This window comes from Gigantopelta aegis, chromosome 6 (genome assembly GCF_016097555.1).
Source record: "Gigantopelta aegis isolate Gae_Host chromosome 6, Gae_host_genome, whole genome shotgun sequence".
NCBI lineage: Eukaryota > Metazoa > Mollusca > Gastropoda > Neomphalida > Peltospiridae > Gigantopelta > Gigantopelta aegis.
The window spans coordinates 50,125,045-50,133,438 of NC_054704.1; positions in this window are offsets into that span (position 1 = coordinate 50,125,045).

Below are 8,394 nucleotides of genomic sequence, written 5' to 3' on the forward strand. Positions count from 1 at the left end.
ACAAATTACAATTAAATGATACAGATTAAATATCATTTTTAATACGGGTAAAGAAAAATGCTAGAACAGCCAATTTATGCAGCTTGATGTGCATTGTCTCTGAAGTAATCGATAATGCAGTATAAAGAAACTAAAACCTTCAAAGGTAGTACTGCTGCGTTCAATCTAATTAAAATTAGCTCCACTATTACATGTGGATCTAAAGACAGCCAGTTGGAGCTCATGTCCACCAATCAAAACCTTACTTGCAGAATCCTGCCAGTGATTTAAAACTAACAACACTGCGTAGTCCCCAATGTCCAGGTAACATTTCGTCTGTAAATAATAATTTAAATATTGACCAATCACACTTCGCCTTTTATAACGTTATTTGGGAGCATACAAATTCTAAAAATATCGGGCGAGTCTATTTTAGTGGCCGCAGTACAGCGAACCATACCAATACGTACGGGGTGGGTCAATCAAATTAAAATTAGCTCCACTATTACATGTGGATCTAAAGACAGCCAGTTGGAGCTCATGTCCACCAATCAAAACCTTACTTGCAGAATCCTGCCAGTGATTTAAAACTAACAACACTGCGTAGTCCCCAATGTCCAGGTAACATTTCGTCTGTAAATAATAATTTAAATATTGACGAATCACACTTCGCCTTTTATAACGTTATTTGGGAGCATACAAATTCTAAAAATATCGGGCGAGTCTATTTTAGTGGCCGCAGTACAGCGAACCATACCAATACGTACGGGGTGGGTTATCAGTTTTCAATTTTACATTAAAAATTATTTATTTATTTATAAAATTAAAAAAAACTAAATCAGTCTTCAGTTTTACATTACAAATTATTTATTTTATAAAATAAAACATGTTTTAAGGCATTCGTAATTCACACGGAACATGTATACCCTCAGGATAATTCGGAATGTTTTCAAATTATTTTTAAATCACTGGCAGGATTCTGCAAGTAAGGTTTTGATTGGTGGACATGAGCTCCAGCTGGCTGTCTTTAGATCCACATGTAATAGTGGAGCTAATTTTAATTAGATTGTGCTGCGTTTTAGTCAATTAGTCTGGGAGTGGCAGTCCTCTATGGCGATGCAAGAGGGATGAACTCTCCAGTAAAGGATTTCCTTGGGAGTGGCTCTCCTATAGACAAGGCACTAGATAAAGATTGATGGAATCATCCACTATTCCATATATTTTGTTGTTCAGATTTATCTTGGATGTTCCATCAAGATTTAACCCATGCAGTTTTATAGATATATTTTTTTTTTTAGTTATACTGAACTTCCACCAAAACCATCAGATGGTATAGATTTACAATTTAATAAATTACTACGTTTTTATATGAATTTTATATTTGCATGCCATCAAGATTTACTAGTATTAATTGACTTTTGGAATAATTCCTGTAGAATGGGAAAATGTCATTACTGTTAGTGTGAATTAGAACTACAAGATACATTTTTGATTTTGGAATAATCCCTGTAGAATAAAATACTAGTAAGCTAAATAAATATTTTGGATTAATTTCTACTATAACATTTAATAATGTCAAAACATAGGTCTATTAGATAATTATGGTGTATCCAGTCCATTCCAATAAGCTGATGACTTTAAAAAAAAAATCAAAAAAATTCAAGTATCTACAATAATTATTTAGAGCTATATTTGTTTACAGCCCCAGACCAAAATCATAGAAGCTGAGACTGAGTCTGGTCAGTTTGGCGCTGTCAAAATATAGAACATGTTCAATAATATCGTCTCCTACCAGAATTGTAGTTCGCGCCAGCAGAGACGCGGTGTCTTTTGTCACATTGGTCATTCGATTCAGTTTTAGTGTGTTTCTTTTTTTTTTGACTGGTACCATACTCGCCACTCTAAAATCGATGGTCGTCCAACGGACTACCATTATAAAATGTTTAGTCGCCCTGGCCTATAAAGGTCACCACAGGCGACCAGGCGACTGCTAATTTTTAACCCTAAAATGCTCCAAATTCTATAAATATTCGACCGAGCAGTCAATTATTTAAAAAAAAAAATATATATTTTTGTTTTAAATTGTATTAATTTTTTTACTAATTGCTATTTTCAAAATTCTGACCATTTTCAACTCTACCCCCCTCCATCCCGAGTCAGACCACCGATCTTATCTAATTTCTTTTTGACCACCCAATCTAATCTAGCGACCGAATTTAATGAGTAGAATTTTCTTTATTAATTATATTAGAGATGCGCATCAAAATTTTAAAGGCCCATTATTTAATTTTTGGATGTAAATTTCAAAATTGTCCGCTTAGTTGTTGTTTTTTTCTGTCCCGGGACAAGCCCCTGGCTATCCAGAGACAGGCCCCGGGACGGACATGCTCGAAACTCTAGTGGTATATGAGCATGTAAAAATTATTCGCTCTCGCGCACTTCCTATGCACCATGCGCCTTTTCGCGCTGTGCGTCCTTTTGCGCCTTTACTGCGCTAATTTGCGTCCTTTCTGTATAAGTGATGAATTGTTTTCTATGCATATCTGCATCCCATTTCCTTGTGTACTGGCGACCATTCCATTCCTGCTGGTTCTAAGTTCCGTCCTGTATGTCTTCGGACTTGGGGAATCCACAAGCCAGCGAGAGTTAGGTCAGGTCAGGTCATAGGGTTTTACGTGCACATTCAGAACAAGCTTTTGTAGCGCACGCCTGTCATGGGCACAAGAGCCGGCCTTTGGGGGTGGGGGGTGGGGGGGGGGGGAGAGGAGGGACCGCCTGCACTGGCTAGTGCAAGGGAGCACCAGCAGCCCGACCAAGTCGGTAGCAGGCGGGGTGGGGTGGGGTGGGGGTAGTGGGTGGTGGTGCTATGGAATTTTGAATGGAGCAATTATATGCCAAATAGAAAAGGTCCGCAATTTTGATTGAGGAAATTTGGCGCAATTTTGAACGGTCGGTCAAAAAATAATTGGCAGAGCTAGTATAGGTTTTGACATTAGTGAATCGAGAGTAGCTCGTTAATTAGACCTCTAAGATGCTGTGGTGTCTCCCTAGGTTGCCCATAGGGCCCTTTAGAAAGGGCCTGACCTCTTCTGGTCGTGGCATGACAACCCAGGGGCAAGGCTTGTTGTTCCGGGGGATTTTGTCCAGGTGTTGTTGTTGGGGTGATCAACGGCGTCCTCCTCGTCAATGTCACCAAGTACCAAGTTAGACTACCAGCAGCAAGTATTTGGGGTTTGGGTAGGGGAGGCTGGTATTCTTTTGTTAATGTCTATAGTTATCTAATTTTAACTTAACTGAGTTATACTAACGTGCCTTTACCCCCCGCCGTTGGACTCCCGGGGGTGGATTGCATGGTCCTGGTCGAGAGCTTATGGTCGCTTATCCATCCGGGAGGCGTACTGGTAAGAGGTATTGGCTAGTTAGGTATTGTTAATCATTGCACCGTTCTCTCCCCGGGTATGAAGTGCGTGGTCAGGTCGAGTGCATATGGTCGCTTCTCCTTCTGGGAAGTCACAGGCGCAACGAAGTTAACAATGATTGTAGTTTATTTGTTGGTAACGCTTATCCATGCCGTTGCCTTTTGCCGTCCCGCTGTTGGTCCTTCGGGTTGGAGTGCATGGTCGGTCGAGTGCTTATGGGCGCTTTTCCTTCCAAAGGACGTACAGGCGGGCGGTTTGTAGGCGTTGGGTATTGCTAAATATTTGCACCTGGGGGTCAGGAGCCCAGTAGTATGTTACATATCCCCCATCTCACCTGCGATCAGCCGAGAGGGGGGGGGGGGGCGCGTCGGTTGAACGCCGGCGAGTTGTACGTGACATTTTAGAGTTTAGGTTTGGTGGACTGGACGAATTGATAGACTGCTTTAAAGATTTTCTGTTTATGGTGTTTATCTGGGTTAAGCAGTAAGTTAGGAGTGATTATGGGTTTATGGTTGGCTTCGGTTAGTGATTCTAACATTACTTGTCTGTGACTGTGGTGTAGTGTGCAGTCCAGGAGATCGTGTTTCATATCTTCTGGGGTACCACCACACACAATCTGTATTTTTATTTTTGGTTAAGAAAGAACAGCTGCTTAGTTGCATTGATTTGCCTATACGAAGTTTAGTGATAGTTTTATCCACTTGAGACTTTGTATGTTTAGGTCTTATAGAGTTTACTTTAGGCTTGATATTATAGTGCCATGTATTAGGTGTCTGATCCCAGTTTTCCTGCCATTTATTGGTGTAGTGTTTTCTTGCTTGTGACATGAGTTCTGTGATTCCTAATGGTAGTGTTGTAATTTTGCTAGTGATTGAAAGTGCGGTTTTGGCTCCGTAGTCAGCTACTTCATTGCCAATTATCCCTACATGAGCAGGGACCCATTCAACGACTACTATTAGGTTACGCTGGTTTAGTTCGTGGAGTATACTGTGGATAGCTGCCATGATATCGGGTCTAGTAGATTTATTAGTTTGAAGTGATTGGATAGAGCTGAGGCTATCTGAAAAAATAACGCTTTTTGAGTTTTAATCCAAATGAGAGCTTCTTTTATGGCTGTCAGTTCTGCTGTATATACTGATAGATTATCTGACAGCCTAGAGTATTTAACTAGTTTAGAATGTTTAGATATTTTTTCTTCAACTACTGCCAGAGTTCTGTGCTCCGCCTCTTTTGTACGGGTGGAAGTGTACCACATGACTGGCTGCCTACGTGTCCGCTGGTACATGACGTCATTCTCTGTGTATCTTCGTCATACCCAGTCCACCATAATGAACCCGGAAATAGGTTGCAAATATTCGCTATTTTATAATTATTATTTGTAGAACAGCCAATTAAGAATACTTTCTTGTTTCTTAATAATTATTTCTTCACTTATTATTCACTTCTTCAGAATATTATAATTATATCAATTCATTCTGAAAGCTGACAATAATTGTAGCCTATTATAAATAGCGAAGTAACTATTTCCGCTGTGTTAATTTGTAAATAAAACATTTACAATTCAACTGCGTTTTGTATTTTATCAAAGTACGGGCATAGCCCGTATATATATATATATATATATATATATATATATATATATATATATATATATATATATATATATATTATACAGGTCCGTACGCAGGATTTTTAAGAGGGGAGGTGCGAATTCCACGTGATGGGACCAACAATGGCAATATATATATATATATATATATATATATATCACCACTGGTGAACGTATAGCGGTGTATATACAAATACGGTACGCACCACGAGGGTCTTCCAGCTACGTCTTTGCTTGAACATAACTTAATGCAAAAAAGCGGGGGAATATGATTGTTATATATGCGTTTAAAGGGAGTGTTTTTTTCATTCATGCAAAATTTGGTGCAAAAATTCATGGCCATAGGTTAAAAGCGTCAAAAACTGGACTAAATTTATCACCAAGTGTGGTTCAGGGGTAAAAAATGAAAACACCCACTTAATAATCGGTTGACCACCTCTTGAAATTGACCACTGCTAGTGCATATTCGCAGGCGTCATAGAATGTGTTGACCTAAATTAAAGTGTTGATTTCTGCCTGTGGAATATCCCCAGAACATTCGCCTGAATGAGCGCTTCGACGACGTTCGTTGACGTCTAGCGGGTGGGTTGGGACGACGCCTCAATCGTCTGTCCAGGGACTATCCCAGACATGCTCGATGGGGTTGAGATCAGGACTTTTAGCGGGCAGTCATCAATAAATCAATGTTATTTGTCCTAAGAAAATTTACCAGTGTCTCTAAAATAAAAGAGGTTTGTGCATTATCATGCTGAAAAATCGAGATGTTGGCAGTTGTTATGGAAAAGAGGAATGACGCGATGAGCGAGAATGTCATCGCGGAAACAAAAAGCATTTAAATCACGTATCAATGACGACTAGTGGTGAACGATTTAAAATGCATGGGCAATGGCTGCCCATAACCATGACAGAACCCCCACCCCCGCCAACGATCTCGTTAAAGAACACAACAGTCATCATATGCGTTCATTTCTCCTACGGTAGACGCGCACCCTTGCCATCACCACGGATTAAAAGAAAAAAACCCGGATTCATCCGAAAAAATTTCATTATTCGGCGACCGTTGGGACATTCCGTAGTGCAACAAGTGTGTACACGTGCCAAAGTTAAGACGTTTTAGACGAAATGACGTTTTCGTTTTTATGACAACGCATCCGACGTAAGGTAGGTCGTGCATGTAATACCGTTCTCGTTTTCGCAGACGATTTTAGGAAACAGTTTGCCCACTGATTCGGGTATATTATGACTTTCCAGGTCGTTTCAGCAGCAGTGGCAGTGGCAGTTTGGTAATCGATATCTAGCGCAAAAACGTGTTCATGATATATATCGGTAACGTTACCTAAATTTTATTTTTTTAAATGCGGACGTTTGACATCCGTGGCATTTCGGTGGTGCTTCCTGTCGGGTCGAAATCTTGTAACGTCGAAGATTTCAGGCTTTCGCTCGACTAGAACTCCCAAAATGCCTTGCACTGTCTTCTGTCGACATGCCAGCTTGATAGCATGCCAAAAATATTCGTAGAATATGTCGAATGCTTGGTGCACTACTAAAAAAAAATAAGGTTTTTTCCATTATTTTTTTACAAATTTTAAGCGAATTGAGTTCACTTGACAACATGCTGCAATTTAGCAAGACAGTGTAAAACAAATTGACCATTTAATATTAAAAAAGTTATGAAATATCGTCTATAGGCCATAATCGATATTCACGTGCAAATGCACACTAAACGTTGATAATTCGATTAACAGGTGCATATTTATCGATAAAATTCATGTTAATCACCGATGAATTGACAAAAGCTCAAGGGTTTTTAGGTATATAACTGTGAAGCACACAATGAATTCTTTTCCTGAACAAATACTATATTCACAACTCGGATTTCTTCATATATTCATAGTGTCCATATTATTACATACACACACACACACACACACACACACACACACATATATACACACACACACATATACATATATATATATAGTGTGGAAAATACACGGTCTCTGTCTGTCTCTGTCTGTCTGTCTGTCTGTGTGTGTGTGTGTGTGTGTGTATCTCTCTCTCTCTCTCGCTCTCACGCACGCACGCACGCACGCATGCACACATTCACTGAATAGCTAAAATGATTAGCTTACTATTTAGAAACAATAAATGTTTCATCACAGGAAAGATATGATCTAAAAGAAAGCCAAAGCAAATTATTTTGGAAAGAGGATACAGTCATGCATCCGACATGAATAATGAGAATAAACAATTGCTACAAAAAACAGAATAGACCTGCACTTAAAGACGTGGATGAAAGACTAACTTTTATAAACTTAAAGAAGAATGTTAAATTATTCAATAAAGTTGGAACTAATTTCAGATGAGTAGAACTATAATGATCAATGAAATTTTACCCAGAAGTGAACAGGGTAGTGAGACCTTAAGGTCTATTAAGACATTTCATCAAACATGGTTTGAAGGAAGGAAATGTTTTATTTAACGACACACTCAACACATTTTATTTACGGTCATATGGCATCGGACATATGGTTAAGGACCACACAGATATTAAGAGAGGAATCTCGCTGTCACCACTTCATGGGCTACTCTTTTCGATTAGCAGCAAGAGATCTTTTATATGCACCATCCCACAGACAGAATAGTACACACCACGGCCTTTATTACACCAGTTGTGGAGCACTGGCTGGAACGAGAAATAGCCCAATGGGAATAACTTGGTTTGAAGTCACATTTGATAATTTGGGTCATTAACACCATAAAAGGAAGGAAATGTTTTATTTAACGACGCACTCAACACATTTTATTTATGGTTATATGGCATCAGACATATAGTTAAGGACCACACATATATTGAGAGGAAAGCCATACTAAACCAGTGTAACATGTGAACTCTAAACAATACACCAAAAGACATGCACCATACCATCCATTAAACCTTCATATCAAATTGTTACTCCTTGGTCATCCACTCAATAGATGGGAATCAAACAAACGGCCACAATTTTGTATTCAGAATTATTAGGGGAATAGAGTCCCCCCTCCCAGTCCCTCCCCCACCCTGCTCCGCCGTGTCTGTATACATTTTTGGTCTTTAATGAAAAAAGTACCCTCGAAGGCATATTGTCACAGACCACTGACCTAATTAATGGTGTAACAAAGTATTACCTGAAAAAAATAATTTGATTTGCTCCCTAAATGTACTTTATTCAATCATCTTCATAACCACCATACTCCATTTATTAATGAGATTTTGTAAAAATAATTGAATTATGGCAATGGTCCATAATTCAAAAACTAAAATTGCCAAGAAGGTTGATATGGATTTCACTCCATCATGGTTCAGTTAAGGTGATGCAATAGCTAGATTTGGTTTCCAATAATTAA